The 25933-nt window shown below is 39.1% G+C and overlaps 1 long non-coding RNA gene across 1 annotated transcript; it reads right to left on the reverse strand.

Moving 5' to 3' along the window:
* Positions 1–1592: 1592 nt before the first annotated feature.
* Positions 1593–25616, reverse strand: LOC309613523. Its single transcript, XR_014235773.1, has 2 exons — positions 23412–25616; positions 1593–23096 (listed from the first exon to the last, which is right to left on the reverse strand). It is a non-coding gene; the product is annotated as an uncharacterized lncRNA (long non-coding RNA).
* Between the last annotated feature and the right edge of the window lie 317 nt (positions 25617–25933).

Genomic DNA, 25933 nt, shown 5'->3' on the forward strand with positions numbered 1-25933 from the left:
GTCAGTGTCACACAGTAAAGGTCCAGAGTGGCATTTGGGGATGAAGGACAGGAAAAGAGCAATGGTATTAATGAAATGAAATGGAAGGTGCCTCCTAACAGTAAAGAAAGCAAACTGACCCAAGGGAAGGGGCCTCAGAAGGAGTCCTCCCAGACACACGGGACTTTCAAGAGGAGTTAGCGACCTGATGTTTTTCTTTCTCAGCTCAAGGATCTACCAAGACATCGCATCAGAAATCATATAACATATTACTTCTAGAAGAAAACCATAGGGCATAAACCTTATAAAAAGAATCATATGCCAGCCTAGAACAGAAACCTATTCTGAACGCTGATATATTGTTCAGTTGGCATCATGATTCTTGTTTTATTTTTCTTTTAGTAATTTAATCTTTTCTGAATGTGAGCCATTGTAAACTTTATATATAAATAAAAAAATTAAAATAATTGCTTTTGCATCTTCAAGTTAAACTTGTCCAGCAGAGAAATAAAATAATTATATTTATTATTAACAGAACATAAATAAAGTATAAACCAACAATGTGGAGTACAACGTTAAGTGGAAATTCTCTTGGCGCCTGGATTTAGATTTGGGGGGTTAAGGTGCATGTTGCAGGGGGGCGATTTAGCATAGATCTAGCTATGATAGGTCAGCAGCATGTAAATCTAAGACAAGGTGGCATGAAAAAGGGGGAAAACTTCTTTAACACCAGATAAATTCAGCACCTTCAAACGCTTTATCTTCTAACAAACCTCCCAAACTCTTGCAGTGCATGACCACCCACTCTAACCCAGGGCAGCTGCAAACTGTATGCACACTGTTCACATCACAAGGGTGCCAGGCAGAAGAGAGGGAAGGGATCCCTAAGGAAGAAGGATCTTTTCCTTCTTTGCACAAAGGCATGGGTAAATAACAGTCTGGCTATATCTCATGCTCCACGTTGTCTTTCCATTAAAAAAAAAAAAAAAATCCCCAAGTACACAAATCAAGGCCTCGTTTCTCACTATAGAATGGCACACACTCTATGATGAATTTAAAAGCCTCTCAGATGAGTTTAAAAGCCTCTCCAGTCGGATGACTGGAAAATGAGGATCGATGTAGGTACATTTGGTGTTCTGGAGCCTCCCTGCCCCTCTCTGTGGTTCTCTCTAGCATATATTATTTATCCTTAAATAGTGGATTTTCAGAGGCTTTAGATCTGCCTGAGACTGTAAAAGTCTATCTCCTTGGTGCCTTTCATGCCCGTCAGATGTCTGCCGCAATATGACCATCCCTGCTGCTTTTTCTGCTCGGTCGGTGGGCTTGTTGGGACTGTTCTCTGTCTCCCAGAAACTCAGCTTGGAGAAAGGCCAGGGTACTGCTTGCCAGCGTACATGGTACAGCTCTGCTGATTTTCAAAGCGTCAACACCCGCAGCTTTGCATGCTTTGATTACCACCAGAACGAAAGAGAGACGGAGACAGTGTTGTTGCTTCATTGCTTTCCAACCAGGATTAAACCCCCATGAAACTGTCTGTTCCCACCCTTATTTTGAGTTCCTCAGAGAGTTCTAAATAGACTCTTATATCCAAACATAATGGAAGAAAGAAAATATTTCTTTGCTCTTGTTTACATAATCGTCTATAGTTCTCATTTGAATATAAGTTTTGGTGTATTATGAAACTCAGCATAACCACCCAACTAGAAAATAATAGCTGATGTAAATCAGGCAGCTCATATGTAAAACAGATTTTTAAAATATGCTTTACTTTCTCTAATGCACCGTAGAGAAGATACCAAGGATTTGGAAATTTTAAAACAGAGAGAAATTATTTAGAAGCTTCATTGGAAAATAAGTATCAAGTTTCAATAAGCAAAATCTCATATAGAGAACCTAGAACTGAACCGAAAGGAAGCCAACTTCTGTTACTTCCACAGCATAAGAAATATCAAGAAGTATGGATTTAAAAATGTAAGACTCACCCTCCCCCTCATCTACCCCACCACCAAAGGGTGGGGGAAAAAAAGATGCTGCTTAACAATGACAAAATATATATTTGGGTTAAAAGAATTATAATAATTATGATACACTACACACAGAATGATCAGCAAAAGGGCTTGGAGATCAAAGCCAACCACAACCTGAAGCTTTAGCAATTAAACATCTACATCAAGTCATGTGTGACAAACCAGGAAGGAATATATTTACTAAATTCTCCACTTTTAGATTGCAGTGCTCTGTAGAATTCTAACGGAAATGAAGAAAGATCTGAAGGTTATTAGAGTTTATATAAATGCCCTTTCCCCATTTCAGGTGGTCTTGAGCTCTCACCATTAGCATTTTAGAGGGGCTCTTAACACCATGTTGCAAGCCTTCTCTTCGTGCCCACAGGGAAAGTAGGAAGCTATTTTCCCAAGACTTTCAGATTCCTCGTTATCTGTCCCAAACTATCTTCCTAGTTTCATCTTCAGGACCCTCATTCTCACACCCTTATGCTCCAGCTTTCCCCCTTGTTAATGTATTCTTCCTCTTCCTCTTCAGTAGCAAGAAGTATTTAAGAAATTGGATTCTGGGGTTAGACAAACCAGGATCCAAGGGCCAGCTCTGCCATACGCCCAGAGTATGACTGTGGAAGTCACTTCAGTCATTAATGAATTCATAATTTCAGCAATATTTATTGAGCCTCTAGTGTGCACCAGGCTTTGCGCTCCACACTGGGGATAGAGTAAAAAACCAGTGCACAATCCCTGTCCTCACGAGGTCTTTATTCTAGTTGGGAGAGACAGAAAATGTCTGATACATGTCATGATGAAAAACAATGCTGGGTCAGGATGGGTGTGGAGAGGAGAGAGGCTTGTGTTGTCCACAGGCTGGTCAAGGAAGGCTTTTCTGATAAGATGACCTTTGAACAGAAACCTGAATGAAGGAGGAAGTGAGGCTTGCGGATATCTGGAAGACAGTGTTCCAGGCAGAGGGATGAGCAAGGAGCATTCCTACTGTATTTGCGGAGCAGCAAAGAGGGGGAAAGATGGCTGTCGGGGGGTGGATCCAGGAGACAGTGGTAGGAAATGATGTCACAGAGGAGTGAGGGCAAAATAACGTAGGATCTTGAAAGCCGTGCTAAGAACCTTGTGTTTTAATGCAAGTGAGGTGGGAAGTTGTTGGAAAATTTGTTCAGAGCACTGACATTAGCTGATTCGTGTTTTTAAAAGATCACAAAAAGACTGGGTATAAAGCAATGGCAGAAGCAGACAGACCGGTTAAAAGACTTCTGCAAGAGTTTGAGAGAGAGAGAGATGAGAAGGGCTCTGATTGGAATAGTGGAAGTGGAAGTGATGTTCTACGGTAGGATGACGCCAGTATCCTCTTCGGCAATTACTCGTCACTGTCGTCATATTCCCGATCAAATGAAGTTGCTGTGACGATTATATGAGGTTCATTAGTGTAAAGTGCTTAGGGCAGTTCTTGGCACATAGGAAACGGTTAACAAAAAGACAGTGTTATTTTTACTATCAGGCTCAGCAGAAATGTCACCTCTTTGAAGGCTCCCTCACTACTTACTTCCACCCATCCTCATTGCCAGTACAATACTTCTCTTGGTTTGCCCTGCATATTGTACACACCATTGCAAGAGTATTTATCATAGCATGTACCCCTGTATTTATGCTTTTGCTTTCTCAGCTAGAATGTGAGCTTGAGGAAGAGGGTGACTATGCCTTATTCCTGGGCCCTCAGAGTCTAACACACCAAAGTTTCTAAATACAAGATTGTTGAATGAGTGAGTTTAAATCCTACCTGTTCCATGAAGTTTTTTTAACTTACCCTCACCTGTACCTCCACTTATTATTTGGACCAGTCATATCACTTAACATGTATCACTTAACCTATATTATTTTGTACACAAAATTATTAAATATTTTGCATTTATACCTTGATTCCAACTAAATCATAAAGACTTATCGAACAGGAATTGTATCTTTTATTCTTTGTATGTCTCAGGGTACTATGTACATTCATGGATCAATTATTATTGTATTGTTAAAAGAAAAGCTTAGTAAGTAAAGACACAGATTGACTTAAGAATGATTTGATAGAAAGGGTATTAACATATTTTTGATGCACTGAGTGAGTGATGTTTTTAGAATATAACTATTATTGGTTCAGAGAAACCAGAGTTTACCCCAGAAGCACAAGCCAGAGAAATTTTAGAATGCTTTCAGAATCACAGGGAAAATAGAGGGACATTTCAGCGCTCAAGACTTTTCATAAAAACTTAAGCTTTTTCCTGGTTGTTAAAGACACCAGTAGAAAGAGTCTGACTCTAGAATCAGATAGATTTGGGCTCTGGTGTTTTCAGAAGGAAAGTGATGTTGAAACAGTTAGACAAAATAATGAAAGATACACAGAATTCAATGGAATGTCATTGTAATATCTAGAAGAGTTGTGTAAGAACATAACAAGAACAGTAAGAATATAACAAATAAGAGGGGATCCTCCTCAAGTTCCTATCTACAGGAACTTAGAAACTTGATGGAGTTTCTGTAGGTCGTAAGACGTATAAGTACCTCAGCTGGCAAATTCTGTGCAAAATTCTATCAAGGGATGTAGCAGCTTGAGGGGGTTGGGCACCAAATCTCTGTGACTGGACAGAAGAATCAGGTATGTAGAGCTTGAACCTGAAGGACACAGGTGGTGAAACCATCCCAGTTGGAGAGTGTATTAGTTTTTTAATCACTGCAAACTTAGCACCTTAAAACAACACAAATTTATTACCTCACCGTTCCTGCGGGGGAATCTGGGTATGGTAGCTGGATCCTCTGCCCAGGGTCTCCTCAGACTGAAATCACGATGTCATCCAGGGCAGTGATCTCATCTGAGGCTTGAGCACACTGAGGCTTGGCCTCTTCCAAGGACAGCAGGAGGGTACCCTCACTGCTTCTTGTCTCTTTTGAGGCTCACCTGGAAAGGTCAGGCCCACTCAGGAAATTTTTTCCCATTTGATTAACTCAAATTCATTACATCAGGAAACTTATTACATCTGGGAAATTCCTTTTGCCATATAACATAACAATCACAGAAGTGATAGCCCATCATATTCACATGTTCTACCCACACTCAAGGAGAGAGGATTATATAGGTCTTTTACATCAGGGGACTGAAATCTTGGAGTCCATCTCAGAAGGCTGTCTACCTACCACAGAGAACAGTGACTGAGGGAAATGGGACTCGGTGTGTCCCAACGACATTGCTGATAAGGGTCCAGTCATGTCCAGTTAGTAATTCTGTTTTTTTAAGAAACCTCAGCGAACTAGAAGGCAAACCCAAGAATTACTTAGGAAAGTAACATCAAAATTATTGGGGATGATAGAATTGTGTCCTTATCTTTTAATAATGGCATAATTTAGTATTATGTATTAAAAAAACCCAAAATATAAAAATCAGTGGTAAAATATCTGAATCTAAGAATCTGTGCTTATTTTGAATTTTAATTATTTGTACCATTTACAAAAATTAGGCCTATTAGAGGAACAAGTCAACCTTGCAATTTCAAATTAAAATGAGTAATTGAGTCATTGCTTTAGACCTGAAATTTCAGGTTGAAATCTTACTTGGAACATTTAAGAGAATTTAAAGTTCACCAGATCTATAAATTTAATTTATTAGATTTATAAGAATTAAGTTCTTGGGAAGTTTGTTAAGTCATGTGATTAATGTACTTAAAAAAAAAGGAAATAGAGATATATTACCTTAATAAATGTGGTTAAATATTCAAGAAATTTAATTAGGTTGTGAAATCTTCCTTCAAAATAATTATAAAATTTGTTAGATTTATGAATGGATTCATAAAATTTATAAACATACAAGCTTAAGAAAAACAAGGGTTTCAAGTGAATTGAATACTAATTTTGCACCAAAATAACCTTGAATAGTTCTTTTCTAGGCATAAAAATTGTCCTCAAGAACATAAAAATACTCATTTGTAACAAGTTTCAACCCTGCTATTTTGTATGACCTTTGTCAAGTCACTTAACTTCTCTTAGCTTCACTTTCTCATTTGCAACATGGGGTCAGCACATTAACTTGCAAGGTGGTCCTAAAGAGTAAAAGAGATATTTTGCACAAAGTGCTTGACACATTTAGGATCTCAATAATGAGAACTTAAAGAAAAAAAAAATCCAGTTCTTTTCCTAAACATAAGGGCAGAGGCTTTGTTTATCGTCCATCCAGGCCACCTTCACTTTGAAGTTCAATCCTCCAAAACCCTCTTAGATAACAATTAGTTTGTTACGTTTCCAGGCACAAATGATGCTTAAAAGATTAATTTTAATGCCAGAGGCAGTATAGTTGCTTGTGTCAAACCACAGGGGAGGCTGACCACACCCATTAGATCCTCCCCAGAAAGCGGCTGCAGGAAAGCAGCAGCAAACCAATGTCCCATTTCAGTCCTTAACACTCAAGGCACAGAGGACACAGAATAAGCATCAGGCTCCAAGGACTTTATGCAACCAGTGTTTCTGTGCCAATATCGGGGCCAAATTACTGGAATGGGATTTAAAACACTAGGGGAAGGGAGAAGTTAGTATTCCCTCTAGGCTAATAGTCGCCTGGTGAAATGTCACTGTATTTGTGTCAGAAGGAGCAGAGGAATGCATTCCTGTCTGGGCTGAGTGCACACAGAAAACCCAGAGGAGAGCAGACCCAATCATTCCACAAGACTTAAGAGTGTATTGTGGTTAATATAGATCAATCCACTTTTCCCGAGTGCTTATATTTGGAAAATGGAAATGTGGTTTCCAAGAAAAAAAGTGTAAAATGAATTATTCTGAGCACTTATACAAACCTTTAAATGTGTCTAACTTTTTGAAAAACTGCAATGAATTTTGATGGTAATTCTCGAGGGGAGCAAACTCAAATATAGAAAAGTGTGTGTGAAAGACAGAGACAGAGAGAGACAGAGATGGAAAGGAGGAATGGAGAAATAGAGAGTCTCGGAGAAAGAAAACAGAGGGACGGATTCCCAGAGAAGCTGTGAGATAAGACCCAGACACAGAGAAAACAAACAAGAAGAGGTGATATTGAAACACAGAGAGACCTAACACTGAAAACTAAAGGACAATAAGGCATGACTCTGAAGAAAAGATATTTTGTCAACAAAAAATTAATCAGTCGTAGATCGAAAAAATGGAAAATTTTGTGCAAGCCAAGTTGAAGATTATAACCCAGGAACAGACTCTCAGAAAACTCTGAGAACTGTTCCGCCCATTAGATGTCAAAGCAGAGTCATACAATGTTTTGAAACAGAGGACTATACGTTAACTGACATATTATTGACAGTTGACACAATCCAGGTCTCCACGTACAATGCGAGTAGTGAGTGGGTCATGGGTCACAGTGGCCCCTTACAAGATCAAGAAGGAAGGTTATCTCCTCAGGAGTTATCTTGTGATGCTAGGAGAATACTGCTCTTTATGGTTGAGCAGGTATTTCTGCCTATGGGGAGGTTTGGTCGATGCATGATGGAGATACACAATGCACAGCAGAGGGGAGAGAGGAGGCCAAAGGGCAGAGAAAATTTTTTTATGTTCAAATTTTCTTTGACTTGCCTTAGAATACGAATTTTTATTTCATCAATATATAGTTTTCAAGGATCCAAGGAAGCAGCCAGAGGGCCAGGGGAGACAAAAGAGAGAGGAAGATACCACAGGGCAACATTCAATAAATAGGTCAATATTTATTGTATGCCCACGGGGAACATGGCAACCTCCTGGAACTAAAGTGGAAATGAATTTAATTCTCCCCTGTTCTGAAGGGTGGGCAAGTTCAAGTCTGTGGAGCCACCTGGGGCTGAGGAGAGAGTACTTGCAGATCCATACTGTGCTGTGCTTCCAGCTGGCTGGCCTGCAATTCTCTGCCTCCAGGGCGGACCTGCAACCTGCTCTTCCCTCAACTCCATGTGCTTTGTGTCCCCCTAGAGGGAGGGGTGGGATAAGGAGGGTGGGAGGGAGACGCCAGAGGGAGGGGATAGGGGGATATACGTATGCATATAGCTGATTCACTTTGTTATACAGCAGAAACTAACACAACACTGTAAAGCAATTATACTCCAATAAAGATGTTTAAAAAATAAATAAATAACCCCCCCCCCAAAAAATCTATAGAGAGACAAAGATGAAAGCGTTACATACGTTTTTTTTTTTTGTACTTGTAATATCAGGTCTAAAACAAGTGTTACTTAGTAGTGACACCATATTTCTCAAACATAAAAATTTGAAATCTAGATATTTAAAACTAAAAAATCTTAAAAATTTTTTAAAAGACTGAATCAGAGACCACTTTCTTTAGGCTCCCCTCCAAACACACACAATGTTCTGACATATAATGTGCAGTATTTTTAAAACAAATCTCTCTTTATTTCAAAAAATTCAGCCAAGAAATATTTCTTAGGAATGTCAGAGTACACAGACACATATCTGATCAAAATGTCTCTGAAAGACCTGCAGAAAGGGAAATGTAGTTTGTTATATGACTCATGGTGTCCATAAGACAAAAATAAACCAGAGGTTTAGAAGAAATACAACTATTCCTAGCAGGCGGATCTATAAAATAGACTGGCAAGGGAAGGATGCAATCATCAAAACTCATTATACCTCACCAGGGAATCCACACCCGTTCAACCACCTCATCTGATAAATACAAAAGAAAGAATATGCATGGCAAAATAACTTATGGGAATACTAGCTTACCTTTATTCTTCTTATACTTTCCTACCTTACAGCCAGACCTCTGGGATTGTTGCAGAGTGGAAAACAGAAGATGCTTAAGATAAATGGTTCTTTGTGTCATGTAAAAGTGAGAACTATTAAAGTTGAAGAAACTATGCTACTGGAGGATAAGGGTAGAGAGAGTAACTTTGAGGAACTCAGGAAGAGGGAGCTATGTCTCCCAGACCAAAAAATGGGTCAAAGTCAGGACCCATGCGTTGCTCCAATAGCAAAAGTAGGACTCTAAGGAGGTGGCACATGATGGTGGGAATGTCCTCTTCATGTGCCAGGAGAGTGGCACCCTGGGCACCAGAGTTCCAAACTTTACCAAAGATCCTGCGCCTTGAATGTGAGATGGAGCATGAGAGTGGCCTCGTCAGAAGAATCAGATCACAGAGTCTGGAGCAGTGGGAATCTCAATGGTACCCAGTGGACCAACGGCCAATGACTGCCTGTCACATGATGTGATGCTACCTACCACTGACTCTAGGACCTCAGCACGATGCCACGGTGCGATGAGTCCCAATAGTGACTGCAATTGAATTCTCTACCACCCTGACAAAATAGGCTTAGAGAACAATTTTAGTGGATTTTATAAAAATAAATAAATGAGATACTTTATATGTACCTGTGTTCATGGTCTGAATGTCATAACTGCCACACAAACTTTGACATCACGTAGAACTAGGACTGAGCAATCCTTGGGCACCTTACTTAATTTCTCCAGGTCTCTATTCTCACCATCTGCAGAAAGGAGATAAAAGTAGAACTTAATTCATAAGGTACTGTAAGTAGTGAGGATTAAGTGGATGTAAAGTTCAGTGCCTGGAACATAGTGTTCAATAACGGTTGCTACTTATGTTCAGTTTGAAAAATGAATCTATGAGAAGCGAGACACAAAGCTTTCAGCCATTCACAAGCACAGCCATTGCAGAGAGAAACATCACCGGTTATGCACACTGTTTGCCAGATAAAAATAAATTATTTATAGTTCTTCAAGAGATATACCACTATCCCTTGCAGGAAGGATATGAGAATATGGCCAAGAAAAACACAAACCATCTCCCACAACATGGGGCCACTCAGATCAACATGTCTAATAAACCTCAAACCCATGGGGAAGAACAATAGAGAAGCAATTCAAAGTACTTAATACAGCGATGGCTTTTAACAAGTCAACTGCCGCCCTTATCCTCCTTTTTCCCCTCCCTTCCTTCAACACAACCACATCTGGGCTAAAGATATTTATAATTCTCTGGTGACTAGCTATAACAAACCTTTGACAAGCAGGCTGGTAAACTTGATAAAAGTATCTCAATATGACAGATACACTGCTCAAATGGAACGTGGGAGGGGAGAGCATACTTTAATTTTTGATAAGCTAAAATAGCACCTTAAAAATGGATGACTCCACACAGGCATTTAACAGTAGAGCTAATTATTTCAGGTCAGGTAAGCCACCTGCCTATCAGGTAAGCAGGTTCGCATTCGCATTAGATTTCTTTTTTTTTTAATTAATTAATTAATTTATTTATTTATTTTTGGCTGTGTTGGGTTTTTGTTGCGGTGCGCGGGCTTCTCACTGTCGTGGCTTCTCTTGTTGTGGAGCACAGGCTCTAGGCGCGTGGGCTTCAGTAGTTGTGGCATGTGGGCTCAGTAGTTGTGACTTGTGGGCTCAGTAGTTGTGGTGCACGGGCTTAGTTGCTCCGCGGCATGTGGGATCTTCCCAGGTCAGGGCTCAAACCTGTGTCCCTTGCATTGGCAGGCAGATTGTTAACCACTGCGCCACCTTGCATTAGATTTCTCATTAGAAATCTTAGCATGATTTTAGGGTCTCCTCGTTCTTGCTTTCCTCTGTCTTGCCCAAATCATTTGGAACTAATTACCGGTCTCAGGTCGGCTGCTCAGTGGCCCATGATGGAAAAAATCATGATTTAACAATTCAGCAAACATTTCTTGAGCCTTTGCTATAAACCTGGTAGCAAGGACACAGAGATGGACCAGAGTCCCTGCTGCAGCCCCATCTCAAAACCACGGCACAGCCTCCGCCAGCTTCTAACAAGGCCACTTAGTCCTGCCCACCACCTGAGCCACTTCCTGTGGCTCCAGCCACCTCCAAGTATGGCTTGGTATTTTTGCCTTCCTGTGTGGCTACAAGGCAGTTATGACTCAAGGTTTCTGCACTCGTGAGGATTAGCCTTCTCCAGAAAAATGAAACTCAAGTGTGAGTTTCCTCCAGTGATTCTATTTTGCAGAATAAGGCTTTCACTTTAGCTCCCATTTCAGTTCTTGTTCTAGAAGTCCTCATGTTTCTCTAGACTGTTCTTAGGAGGAGTCTGCCAAACGGACAGTTCTGTTTCCCTGGGGATGGAAATTATTATCCAGAACACAACCTTGGGGGCTGTGATTCTGTGACCTATAGACAGACTTCCCTATGGACACCCTTTGGGATTTCTAAAGTCCACTTATCCATTACCTTGTGCCCAACTCCAGGCAACTGAGCTGCAAAACGTTAAGCCATCCAAATCCCAAGGATAGATACTTAGGCAGCTAGTATTCATTGAGTAAGGGAATAAAACATTCATTCATTCATTCATTGAGTATTTAATAAGTGCACGCTTGGGTCAGACACTGTGTCAGATGCTGGAGCTATGGAGATAGGAGGAAGTAAACCCTATTATCGGGGGGACACAGTCTCAAAGGGAAAACAAAGAAGAAGCAAACAATTATAAAGATGCAAAGGCCTAGTATATCCATGGTACAAGAACCTTATATGTTTTGCATAGGAGTTTGACCTTTCTCTTACAGGCCCAAAGTGGCAAATGGAATTCATCTGGAGGGCCTGCTGGCTCTTGCCTGTCGTGGTATTCAGTAAAGTCTATTACAGACAAGGAGGAGAGGACTGTGACACAAACGCTGCCTATTTGCAGTATAAGCATAGACAATCTTGAGCCACTGAAGAGTGTTGTTAATTTGGAGAATAATGTGTCTAAAAGTTTCTTTCTGGGACTTCCCTGGTGGTCCAGTGGTTAAGACTCCGAGCTTCCACTGCAGGGGTCATGGGTTTGATCCCTGGTCGGGGAACTAAGATCCCACAGGCAGCCTAAAAATAAATAACTATATAAATAAATTTTAAAAAATAAAAAAATGTTTCTTTCTTGCCACCCCAGTTGGGAAAGCTTCTTTAGGATCTAGCCTGGCGTCATGAGCATATCTTGTGACCATGAAAGTTCCTTTATCTTTCCAGCCATTTTTCATTACAAGTAAACAGCCTGTAGGTTCTGAATTGTGATACCTGCCCTTGAGGAGAAAGTATAAACTGGAAGAGAGGAAAAAGAGAACAAATAAATATGAATAGTATAATAAATGCCGGTAAAGGTACAGTCTTCAAATGTAGAGAAGAAAGAACAGCAAAATCTACCTGATGGTAGGAAAACTTTTCATCGAGTAGATTATAAAAGATCCTTACCTGATGAGTGGGAGTCTGAGAGGTGGGGAAGGGTATTTGCAGATGAAGAAACAGCCTGAGCTAATAGCATGTGATGTGTGAGAGTCAACAGTCTATTCAGTGAACAGCAAAACAGTTTGGTACTGCCAGGGTGGTGGAGGACCAGGGCCAGTGGCAGACATACAACGACAAGGGCAGTTTGGGCAATAGTGCAGGGGCTTCTATAACGTGCTAAGAAGAGTTGACTGGAATAGAGCTGTTTCTTAGACACACCTGAGGAGGTAAGGAGAATACATTGCAAGTTAGAGAAACTAGGTAGAAACCTAGTGAGGCATTCAGCGCGAAGAAATAGAGGCAGAAATAAGGGCTAATAAGAGCATCGACCCTCTGTCCTCCTGCCTGGGTGAAATACAGAAGTCCAGGTTTGAGTCCTGGTGCCTTCACAAACAGCCCTGACCCTTTGTCTCAGGCTGTGGAAACACCTCCAGCACTTCGAGTCAGATCAAGCTGCCAGTGCCCTCTAGCGGTGGCCTACTTGATGGCCAGATGGCAAAAACCATCCAATTCCTCAGCCAAGTACCTGCCATGTACTGGCTTCTGTGATAGCTGCTGGAGCCACAGATCTTTAAGACATTGATTTTTCACTCAGGCTCACAGTTTAGGATGTGAGACACAGATGAACACATCCAAATAATAGTGTGTGGTCAGTGCAAAAAAAATGTGCAGTCAGGAATACGCATAAGACAGTTTGTATAGAAGAGGGATAATTAACTTTGGGGTATGGGGACTTTGATGGTGGCTTGATGTTTGGGCTGGCAGTAAAAAAGGCCTTCTGGAAAATGTGCCTGGGCTATGAAGGAAGATTAGGACTTCACAAGGCAATTAATAGGAGATGAGCTTTCCAGGAACAGAGATCAACATGGATTAATTTGGAGAATGGAAGTAACTTCCTATTATAGAAGGATTAAGCAGGAACAGAATCAGGTAGATTTTGTAGTGACCCTTTCTGAGGCAGTCTAAATGGTACCAAGTGTTTCCCAAAGTGTTCGATTCAACCAACAGTTATTGAGCATCTTCTGTAGACAATGCAATATGGAATTAAATAATGTTCTACCCTCAAGATGCTTTAGTGTTAAGACATGTTCAGACAGAGATGTGAAGGAATACTTTCTATAAAATGCAAGTTATACACAAGTAGCATTTGGCAGCAAAGGAAAAGAAGCATTTACATTGAAAGGGGCAGTCAGGGAAGCCTTTCCAAAGTAGGAAAGGCTTGAACATTGACTAACAAATGAGTAGGAATTTGCCCTACAGCAGTCGGGGGAGGGTGTGTCTCCATTGTTTCTGTGATGTGTGATGCAGAGCTGGCTGAATGTCTTCCTGCCTCTCTGGTCACATTTTACTTTCTTCCTCTGGCTCCTTTTCTTCTTCCCACTCCTGCTGTGATCAGTCCCCCAAGGTTCTATGCTCAGCCCACAGATCTTTGCTTTATTCCCTCTCAGTGACTTCATTCATACCCATGGCCTCCACTTGCAAACCTCAAACATTTTACTTAGCGGAGACACCATATTACCGAGTACATCACTTTTCACCCAGAAAGTCAACCTGTCCCTAATGAAACCTGCTCCAAACAGAACCCACCATCTTTAACCTCTGAAATCCTCCCCTCCCTTGGTTGGTTGTCCCCACCAACCTTTAGTAGCCTGATTTTATAAGTCAAGAACCTTGAAAAGACCCTTACTTTCTCCTTTTCTCTCCCCAACACCCAGTGCCTCTCCAAGTTCTGCAGCATTTGTAAATCCATTTCTTTCTGTGTCCACTATTACTGCCTTAAATTGGTCCCTCATAATGTCTTGCAGGCAAGACATTGATTACAGTGGCTTCCTAGTCTGTCTCTCTGCTTCTAGCTCACCTTCTCAGTCCATCCTGCTTCATGTCTGCTAAGGTGGTGTTTCTAATAAGCAAGTCTGACCTTCTGTGTTAAGCCGCCCCACCCTTCCTTCTTACAATGCTTCCATGCTCCCTACAACCTGCAGAATCAGGTCTCAGCAAATTAGGGTAGTAGACAAACCTCCCCTTCTAACCCTTCTAGCCACATGTGTTGTCATCTTCTTCCAGGAATTCTCCAGAAATTCCAAACTCATGTAGATCCCCTAAACATCACATTGTTTAATACTTTCCTGCCTTAAACTGCTGTCACCTAGAATGCTCTCCCCAGCACTCTTCGCACATGGCAAACTCCAATTCATCCCTCAGAACTCAGTTTCGTGTCACTTCCCCCCAGTGAGTCTTCCTTGACCCTCCCTTTCAGATAGATAATCAATTTCTTCTCTGAGCTACTTCTGGACTATTTATGTATATCTATTCTTATGTCATTTTGTGATGATCTGCTGACCTGTCTGTGTCCCTTGCTCCAGGGTGCAGCAGCAGTATAGCAGAGTAATTAAGAAAATGGAACCCAGTCCCAGCTCTGCCACTTATCAGAGTGAACTCAGGCAAGGTTTTTAATCTCTCTTTGTCTTAGTTTCCTCATCTACAAAATGGGGATGATAATAGTACCTGTCTTATAAAGTTGTTGTCAGGTTAATGTATATCAAGTGCTTTCAACAGTGTTATATAAAAATTTTCTTTGATTTTTAACTATGAGCCTCTTGATGTTAGGAAATTATGTCTTATTCACTTCTGTTTTCCCAGGGTCCAGCAGAGTACTACCTGACACAGAAAGTATTGTATGTGGAACAAATATCTGTTGAAAGGAGGAATGACAATCTTTGGCTTTTCCCTGTTTCTTCTCCAATATGTCGTAAATCCCTGAGTCCTGCTGGGTTTTCCTTTCCAATATCCCCTGCGTTTAGTTTTCTTTCTGTAGTAACTGTCACCACGCCTTCATTTATTCAACAAAAAGTTATTAATAATCAACAGTGTACAAGGCACCACTCTAACTGCTGAGGATACTGCTCTGATCAAGACAAATTCCCTTCATTATGGACCTTGCATTCTAACAGATGACACAGACACTAAATAATAGCATATTCGTTATCTGATCATAAATGTGATATATACAATCAGAGGAATTTAACCTAGTCTTAAAGGTCAGGAAGTTTCCCCTAGAGAAGAAATTTCAATGATATGTGAAAGACTAGAAGTAAATAACTAGCATAAGGTGGTAGAAGCTGTGGTGGAGAGCATCCAGGCAGAGGGAACAGCATGTGCAAAGCCCAGAGTCAGGAAGAAATTTAGCACATGCAAATTTTGTGTTCCATGTGTCTGAATTATTGCTACAAATGCTACCCAATCTCTTTACAAGATGATCCTCCACACAGCTCTATGATTAAATTTTCTATCATGTTAATTTCCTGTTCAGAAACCTTCCATGGTTCTCTACTGCTTGCTGAATGACATACTAACTCCTTAGTTGTTTTTCATGATCCAGTGAACATAGGCTCCAGTAATAGTCCAGTTTTATCTCCCACAAATCATCTGCATCTATACGCAACAACAACCATCATGTACTATTTGATATTCCCCAGACATTCTTTATTTTTTCTTACTTTTCCACATTTACTCAGGTTGTTGTTGTCACCAAAATGCCTTTCTTTATTCCTGTCCACGCTTGCTGTTCTGCAAAACAATATTTACTTGTTGTATGCACGATGTGCTTTGATATTTTCTATTCTAGTCTATCTTACTCTATTTCAGTTTTTAAAACAAGCAAGTTGTAACCTACAAAAGTGATTTCACAACCCACTGATGGATCTTGACTCATAATTGAAAATGTTGCCCAAATAACCTTAAAGATTTTTCCAAGATATATGATTCTTGGCTTTGGTGGATTCTAAGTTTTCTTCAAGTAGTAGAATCCTCTAATGCAGTTACATCTTGATTATTGGGCATCTGTATTCTCTGAAGGTAGAATGGCAAAATTCTGCTTGAGCACATGATCAGTGAGGGAGCTAATCATACAGAGTCAAGTCACCCTGAGGATACTTAGCAATGCATCTTTTTGCATTTGTAGGATTTGTCACACTTTGCTCCTTCAGTTCTGGCAACGTTCTGAACTGAAGTTGCTAATTGTATTGAGCTATTCCAGACCACATATTGGGCAAAGATGAACATGGGAAAGTACTTGTTCTAACTATAACTGAGGGGAAAAAAACCCTTCCACTAGCAAATAATCCATGGCACTCAACTGTAACTCATATTAGGTAATAAGTGTACCTTTGCAGATAGATTTGCTTTATAATTGCCCAAGGGGAATATTTGAATCTTTTGTAATAACCGCTCTACAAAGGATCTGTTTTTCAGAATATCTTTACATCTTGGTTTAAGTTTCAGTGGAATACTTCAGTGTTCCAGTATTTCTTCCATTTTAGATTTTGCAATGTCAACACCTGGATCAACTTACCATCTTGTTAATGTTTTTATCTCCAGCCCAGATTACATTCCTATGTTTCATTTTTCTGTATCTCCTATGGCTATGCCATCTCTCCACTTAAACCAGAGAACACCAGCATCAGGCTTGACTCCCCTTTTTTCAACTCACCTGCCATTAATTCCTCTTGATGTTATATCTTACATGCTTCTCAAATCTGTCTACTTGTCTCAAACCTCCCTGCCTCTACTGATGTTCAAGCCTCCCAGATGGTCCTCTTGCCATCTTTCTCAGTGCATTTCACAAAGTGGCCAATCTATAATATATTATTCTCCAGCTGGAAGCCATTCAGTTAACTACTATTCCCTTTAAGAGAGAGTCCAATAGAAAGTACCTAAAATTGCTTGCAAAGCCCTTCTTAATCTGTCCTCTGTTAAACTCTCCTGCCTCATTTTCATTCCTCCTTTCCTTCATATCTTACCCTCCAATCATTAAAAAATGTTCTTTATGCCTCAAACACTCCATTCCTTGTATAAAACACTCTCCTTTCTACTGGAGAACTTTCACTTTTCCTTCAAGCCACATCTTGGATAGTTCATGGGAATCATTCCTGGAGCCTCCTAAGTCCAGGCTTTGGGCTCCTCCCTTGTCCTCTTTAGTGCCCTGGAGCTCACCATTATGCTGTATTGAAACCATCTCTTCAGTTCAATAGTGTTAGCACAGGAATTATTCAATATCGTATCTATACTACCTAGCATATAATATACGATTAACATTTTTAGAATGAACAAATAATATCTGCTTTGCTCTCTGCCAAATGGTAAGGGGACTCCCCTGTGGGAGGGCCCTCAGTGCCCAGCTATGCCGATGACCTGGGAGAGAGGTCTATCCAACACTGGGATGAAGTATCAGAAAACTATTTTGACTGTAGATTTAAGTTATGATCTCCAAACAGCTTATCAGTAATACAACTTACTTTAAAAAAAATCTCCAACTGTTTTATGTGTCACAATTTAGGAAACTTAGGAAAAGTTAAAAGGGGGGTAATTTTGGCTCCTTAAAATTCCAATATTTCAGATAATCTCTTCTCTTAGACAATTAAATTTTACTTCTTACCAGACTCACCCTGGCCAATATCTAGATCCTCAGATGGGTGCAGCTTTCACCAGTTCCATTCACTTATTCTCATTCATCTATTTCTCATTGATTAAACACTTACTAAGTGCCAGATACCAGAAATACTAGGTGAGTAAGATGTCATTCCCCACCCACAGCCTCAACACCCAATCTATTCAGGGTTAGGAGGAAGGAAGAAAACAAACATTTAAACTCTTATGATATAGATTCCCTCCAAGCTCATGCAAACTTGAACTTAACCAAATAATTCCAAAAGGGTATAAAAAATGTTAAGGAACAAGAAAGTTTTCACTTTATATATGAAAAAACAAAATAAGCTTTAAGAGCGATAAATAGTCTGAGGAAAGAATGTACAACAAACAGCAGATACCTTAAGAGGAAGATTTTTTGCTTATAGAACTGTAAAGATTGTCATTGCATTAGTTCATATTTAGTCAGTGCTATTTGCATTAGTTACCTTTTTATTGAATTCTATTCATAACTGAGAAGCAAATAGTCTGGCAAAGTCCAGACATTTCTCCAAAGACATACAGGGAAAATACAGCCAAAGTTATGAAAGTCTGTGGTTATTCACAGGTAGTCAACACATACAGCTTGTGACAATTGTTCAAATGAGCATGTCATTGGTGAGGCTGCTAATGCTGATACCAGTGGAGTAGAAATGTATTCTAAAGGCTTTTTGACTTGAGCAAGATTTGAAATGAGTAAGACTTTTTTGAACAGCCAAGCCAGCTTTTTTCATAAGCCAAGAACTCTTCAAAGTGCATCTCTGAGGCTCTTGCATAAATAGTTAGAGCCTCGTTGAATTCCTTGCTATTCCTTTAACACACTTTGCTCTATGTATGATACCTGATACCTTTGCTCTGTGTATGATACCTGATACCTTTGTTGTTCTTTCTGAGTGGAATAGCCTCCAGCCCCAGATGCCTGTCAAACTCAAATATCATCTCTTCTGTGGAGCACCACAACAGGATCAACAGAAATCTTTCAGGCTGAATTAATTCTTCCCCACTCTGAGTGCCCACAGCGTTTTGCAATTTGCCTTTCAAATTGCACTTATTGCATTATATTATCCTTATTGGTTGATATATCTCTGTTCCCCACAGGACCCAACAGTACCTGATACACATTAAAGCCTCCATATAGACAGGTTTAATGTTTGAATCATGCTATTTTTTTCTCCACCTCTCTGTGTCACTATAGTAGTACCAAGTTCATGTTCTCCAGTTTCGGCTAACTTCATGATGTACATTATTAAAAAGTTCTGATCTGACAATTAAGATATAAATTATTTTTAATTAGTCACAAATCTATCTTGGAAAAAGCAAGGGGTTGTAGTTTTAAGAGATTACGTGGTTTGGGGCAATCAATGTACCTGCCATGGCTTCAGTTTCCTCATCTAGAAAATGAAGACATTACTAAATAATCTCTACATTCCCCATCTTCTCTTGGTCTATGAATCAATGTCCTTTCCTGAATTCATGCAAAATCAATGGTCTAGATTGTTTTTTTTAATCTTAACTTGTTTCCTGTTCCTCTGCTTTTTCTTAAAAACACATAATCAAATTGAAGTTCTTTATGGTTTACTATGATGTCATTAGATCTCTGAAAGTCACAGATCCAGGATTTAATCCCTGACTCTGCCACTTATAAAACTAACTTGATAGTCTTGGCAATTTCAGCATGGCTAAGCCTCAGCTTCCTCATGTGTGAAATGAGAATAATAGTAATAGTGCTGGTTTCATAGAGTTATGGGTAATCTTCTTCTATATTTCTTATGATTCCCTGCAGTTGCAGGCTGTGTAGGGATACAAAAGTCTTAACAACACAAACACGTTCACTCATAAATTAATCACTAGTCTATTTTCTCCCATTACGTAAAGTGTTTTATCTATTTCTTGCTGATTGCCAGATATTGTAAACATCTGATAATATAGTGCAAATATAGTACCAAGGAAGTACAATGCCAAGTACAACTGCAAATTTGACAACAGATGCAAAGCTTCATAAAATTGCTGAAAATAAAGTCAAATAATTTTAAAACACCCAGGTAAAGCCATGGACAAATAAACTGAAGAAGAAAAAAGTAATAAAAATATAGCAGACTAGGCACCTTAAAGATACTGAGTAGAATATGGGAATAAATAGATAAATCCCTGCAATATTTATTACAAAAAGCAACCATATTTATGATCATACTGCAAAAAGTTTTAAAAAGGTGTTATTTTGTATTGTGATACAGTTTTAAAATGCTCAAAATTAATTATTTAACTTCTTCTTTGCTTTTACTAAGAAGTATTTAGGAAGCTATGAGCAAGAGGATGAAAGTCAGCATGAGAACAGGAGTACCTCCCTCAGTGGGCATCTTGGGGCAGGCCAGAGACAGTGAGAGGTAGCAAAGACAACCTTCGCCTAGTTCTCAGCTCTGCCTCTGGCCAACTCTGGTGGTTACCCTTATCAGCAATGTGAGATAGCAATGGAGAAAAACACAAAGACTGATGGTCTGTGTATTTTTGACACCTAGTAATTTATTACAGTTTCAACCTAAGCACCTCTATTCAAATATGAAAAACAAATAAACTAATTTCAAAACTTCAATAGAACTTTGGTAAACATTAATTTCATTTATTTCTATATTTATTTGTAATAAATAAAGGTAATTTCATTACCTTTTTGTGTTATTAATACTACAAAGTAGCTGGAACAAGTATTATTTTTCTTTTACTGTTGAAAAAGCAAAAATTGGCCAAGTCTGCTCAGATAGTCAGAGATCAGACACAGGCTCCCTGAGTCTAAGACATAGTGATACTGATGTTTAATGTCTCTTCTTTATCACCAGTAATATTAAATACTTTACATGTTAGTTCTAATCCTCATTAAAATCTTTTCAGGATAGATTTTGTTGCCCCCAGTTTACAGTTAAGAAATTTGAGGTTCAAAGAGATTAAATAAACATCACCAAAGTCACTAGTAAACATTGTCTTCCTAACTCCACAGCCCCTTTCACTATGTCCAACTCCTTTCTTTGCTAAAGTTCAGGTTCATATTTACTAATAATAGAAGAACTACACCTGCAGAGAAGAAACTTTAGAGTATAAGTTTTTCTTAGGAAAAAGCGAAAAAAAAAAAAAAAAAGAAAGTAGAGTTACATTTCACACTACATTCTTGGAGGGATTTTTTGTAACTTACTAAAATTGCTTCAGAATACAAAGGTTAAAAAGGACCTTATGTTTCAGTTGCGTTTCAGGACCAAAAGTCTCCCATTAGAAGGTGATTGCATTTCTTCATTAAAATTGTAAAGCTGAAAGGCATCTATCTAGAAGAGTTGCTGAATTGCCATCTAAACTAAATAATAACAACTATAAAACAAGTTTTGTGTTCTCTCTTTTATTTTTCACTCTTATATTTAGATTAGCAGATGTGAGAAGCAATTTATAAATGCATACACCAATCTATAAGTGGCCTCAAGAAAGAAAGCATTTCCCAAGGAAAAGAAACCTTTAGGATTATTCCAAATCAAATAAACTCTCAATGTATTTTCATATTTTGACAATAAACATCTATTGTGTCAGTAAGTATGCTGTCACAGAGATATGAAAGTTCACAAGAAAATGTCCCATATTATCTTTCAACCCCACATGAATCTCAAATCTACTGATTCTATCTCCTTTTCATTGTCCCTCCCCTTCCTCCCCCACCACCGATGTCCTTACTTCCCTCCTTGCCTCACTAAAATTCTCTGGTCAATCCTTACAATCATCTCCTTGCATATACCCTTGACTTCTTTTCCCTGACTGGTTAGCAGAACTTGAGGGGTTGCAGGTTACATAAGTGTATGCATGTGTCAGAAAATCATCAAATTGTACACAATAGTTATGCATTTCTTTGCATGTAATTTACCTTTAAGAAAACTTTAAACAAATATTGAACTCTAGTAAATAGGTTTGCTTTTTGAAATGGTATGGGTTAGCAATTTTAAAACTTGCTTACACAAATGAGTAAATATATTGATGGTAATGGGAGTAGCATCTTAAGGGGGAGCTATAAATATGGAAAGAAGGAATATTAGTATTGGATTGAAAAGGAAAGTATTACTATAAACTCATAATTTTTAATATCTACCTATCTAGCTAGATAAATATAGAAATGATTATATTTATATGGGCATATAGTGTATATGTGTACATACACATGTACATATACTAGACGTGTTCACTGAGATTGTCTAAAAGTTATGACATAGCATTAGCAATGAGCACACCTAATAACCAGAGCTTGATTTCTATTTACCATTTTGCATTAAAAAGAACTTAGACTTCTTAAAGAAGAAATGGTTCCAGGGCTGTAGCAGAGGGCAAAATATAACTATAAGGGATATTATTGGGAAAAGTGACAAAATTTGAATATGGACTGTGGAGTTGATAACAGTGCTTATCAATATCAATTTTCCTGATTTTATTAATTGTACTGTGGTTATATAAGAGAATGCCTTTGTTTTTAGAAAATATTCACTGAAATATTTAGTGGTAGACAGTCATGAATCTCTCCAATTTACTGTCAAATAGTTTAGAAAAAAATTATGTATTTAAAGGGAGAGACAGAGAGAGAAACAGAAAGAAAGAGAGAGAGGGTAATGAGAGAGAGAGAGAGAATGCTAAAAGCCAGTGGAAGAAAATATAAACAACCGGTTAATGTGAGTAGAGGTATTCCTTTTACTTTTCTCATTGCTGTCAGTTTGAAATTATATCAAAGTAAAAGGTTACATAAAAGAATATCCTCATTGGCTTCTTGTGTCAATCAGTATAAGACCCGACGTTCTTACAAAGTCTCCACATCATCATGTGTACTCTCATTACCTCTCTGATAGCATTTTCTCCATCTCTCCCTTTTTCAATGCTTTGTCCTCAGATGTCCTTGTTACATGCAGAGAATCCTCATCTCCTTTGAATCTGTGCAGGATCTCACCTCCCCACTTGTACCATCCTGTTTTCCATTACACCCTCCCCCTCCACTCCCACACTCTTGATCCCCTTCACTCTGCTTTACTTTTTCTTTTCCGTGGCATGTGTTACTTTCTAACATCTGTATGACTTACATGTCTTCTTTCTGTCTTGTCTCCACTCTCTAGAATGTAAGTTCCACAGGACATGAGTTTGTCTGCTGCCTTTCCTGACCTATCTTAAACACCTGGGATAGTACCAAAGACACTCTATAAATATTTGTTGAATGGAAGAATGTCTGTTATTAGACTGTCAGATTACCATCAGGAAACATTTATTCTTTTGGATATGAACCTTTAAGAATATTTTTTTCTTTACGGTTCTTAGCTCACTGTAGTTAAATGTCTATTAGGTATTAATATTTATGGTCATGTTAAAGCAGTGTCATTTCTAAGTACCTGTTTTTTTTTGTTTTTTAAATTTTTATTTATTTATTTATTTATGGCTGTCTTGGGTCTTCGTTTCTGTGCGAGGGCTTTCTCCAATTGTGGCAAGTGGGGACCACTCTTCATCGCAGTGCGCAGGCCTCTCACTATCGCGGCCTCTCTTGTCGCGGAGCACAGGCTCCAGACACGCAGGCTCAGTAATTGTGGCTCACGGGCCCAGCTGCTCCGCGGCATGTGGGATCTTCCCAGACCAGGGCTCGAACCCGTGTCCCCTGCATTGGCAGGCGGATTCTTAACCACTGCACCACCAGGGAAGCCCCTAAGTACCTGTTTTTAAAGCATATAAGTAACAATTGGAATAATTTGAGGAGTTTAGAGATATTGCTTAAGGAGTTCAGCTGGCTCTCAGAAGAAGGCAGTAAGTTGCTCTGGGCCCCTCTTTCCATTCTCTGCTCCTCAGCTCTGAAGGTCTGGAAATGAGGCACTGACACACCAATCAAACTCACGAGACACTGGTGAGAAGGCCGGTTAAAGGACTATAATGAGAAAGAGTTTCCACAGGTATCAGAAAGTTGAATCTTCTGCTCAGCTATTCTCTCTCTATAAGGAGCTGATATGGAGTCCAACAGATAAGTGCAGTTACTTGTTTTTGTGGAATCAGAACAAAAGGAAGGAGTTAGTCAAATTATTCTAGCCCACTGCTTATATTTTTCTGTCTAAAGATGGAATGTCTGAGGATAAAGGATTGGAAAATCCACTTCCCTGCTCAGGTCATTTTCTTACTTCATGGTGTTGAAATGAAAAGTATTACACTTGGCTTTGGAGAACTTCCCCTTTTAAGATTTCACATTAATAATCAGTTCACATATTTCTTTCTTTAATTATGTTAGTACATATCTGAGCCACATTTAAGCCTTATTGTTATTGGTTTCCAAAGGAAATCATGTTGTTCTTTGAAAGATGACTTCCCAGATGGCTGATCTTAGCCACTATGTGCTGAATTTATTACGTTAGCTGTTAGAGTTGGGGTGAGGTGGTTCTTCCACTGTAACTCATATACATATTTACTATAATTAACTGATTTTAAAAGTTTAATAGAAGTTGCTTAATGCTTAAATAAAAAAGTCTGAACAAAGTTAAACTTTATAAAGTTCTAAAATCTAGTTGTCTGGTTATAGACCATGATGAAGTAGATGCATTTCCTTCTACTAAGCACAGGTAAAAGTCCTGGACATTATATATAAAAGAAACATAAGAAGACTGTGAAGGGTAGTGAGAAGAGGGAAGACCAGCTATGGACCTTGGAACCCGAGAAAGACCATGGTGGCAAGCTCCTTGACTTTTTTTTTTTGACTCATATATCCTCACTGAGTGCTAGAAGCTATAACCTAGAAAAGCCAGGAGGAATCGACAAAAACAAAAGAGCTCTCACAAAAGCCCTTTTTCTCTAGCAAAGGACAAAGAAAGGGACAGCTTGACAAGACAAAATAACTTTAGACAATAACTACTCTACTGCAGAAATACATCATAGAACAAAATGAAGCTCTAGCTCCATCACTGTCAGCAAAAGCTGAGTTGGGAGCCTAGATTTCTACCCTTGCCAGGCTGTAATAAGTCACTGCCAGTATGGTGTCAGAGAAGCCAAGTGGGGAGATGAAACTTTCATCCTCACTCAGCAGTAACAAGCTTCTCCCCACAGTGTCACTGGAAGCCATTGAGGGATTCCCATGTGGCAGCAATGAGGTGGTATGAGAGGAGGCTGATTGGGGAACTTTCACTACCAGCCAGTACTAAAACAGTTCCCCTCTTGCAGGGTCAGTGGAGGTCAAAACCATGTGAAGGTCATGTGGGAAGCAGTGGCACCCCTTCCACGCCCAACCAGGGAAATGTCACGGAGGCCTAGTGGGGAGCCTGAAATCCTACCTCCATTAAGCAGTGATGAGGCAGCCCTTGGTCTCAAAAGAGACCAAGTGAGGAACCTGGATCTTTATCCCCACCTGGCAGTATCTGCCTCCCCCACTGACACAGTGTTATGGAGGGCAGCTAAAACAGAAGATCTAGATAAGATCTAGAGTCTCACAACATAACACCCAAAATGTCCAGGATAGAATTTTAAAAATCACACGTTATACTAAGAACCAGAAAAATCTCAACTTGAATGAGAAAAGACATTCAACAAATGTCAACACTAATATTACCCAGATGTTGAAATTATGTGACAAGGACTTTAAAGGAGCCATTATAAAAATGTCTCAATGAGCAACTATAAATACACTTGAAACAAATGAAAAAGTGGAAAATATCAGCTAAGAAATGGAAAATATAAAGAAGGGCCAAGTTGAAATTTTAAAGCTGAAAAATAAAGTAGTTGAAAATAAAAAGCTCAGTGGATGTTTCAAAAGCAGAATGGAGAGGACAGAGGAAAAAGAATGAGTGAACTTGAAGATAGAATATTAGAAATTACCTAATGTGAACAACAGAGAGAAAATAGATTGAAAAAAAAAAAGGAATAGAATCTCAGGGATCTGTAGTACTGTACAGGAATCTACACATATAATAAAATAACATAGAACTCTATACAACATTGTACTAATATAAATTTCCTGGTTTTGATGTACCATAGTTAATGAAAGATGTAAGCACTGGGAGAAAGTGGATGAAGTGAATTTTCCATTATTGCAACTTTTATAAATTTCTAATTATTTCAAAGTAAACAATAAACAATAAGCTTCAACATGTCTTTAATAGGTCATATTCAGAAACTTCTGTGAGAAAACATAAAAAACACACAATAGAGTGGGTGTAAAATATAGAGCAGATTTCCTCAGTAACTGGTAGGGTTGTTTTTT

The sequence above is a fragment of the Balaenoptera borealis genome, assembly GCF_965194805.1.
Source record: "Balaenoptera borealis genome assembly, chromosome: 1".
Taxonomy (NCBI): domain Eukaryota; kingdom Metazoa; phylum Chordata; class Mammalia; order Artiodactyla; family Balaenopteridae; genus Balaenoptera; species Balaenoptera borealis.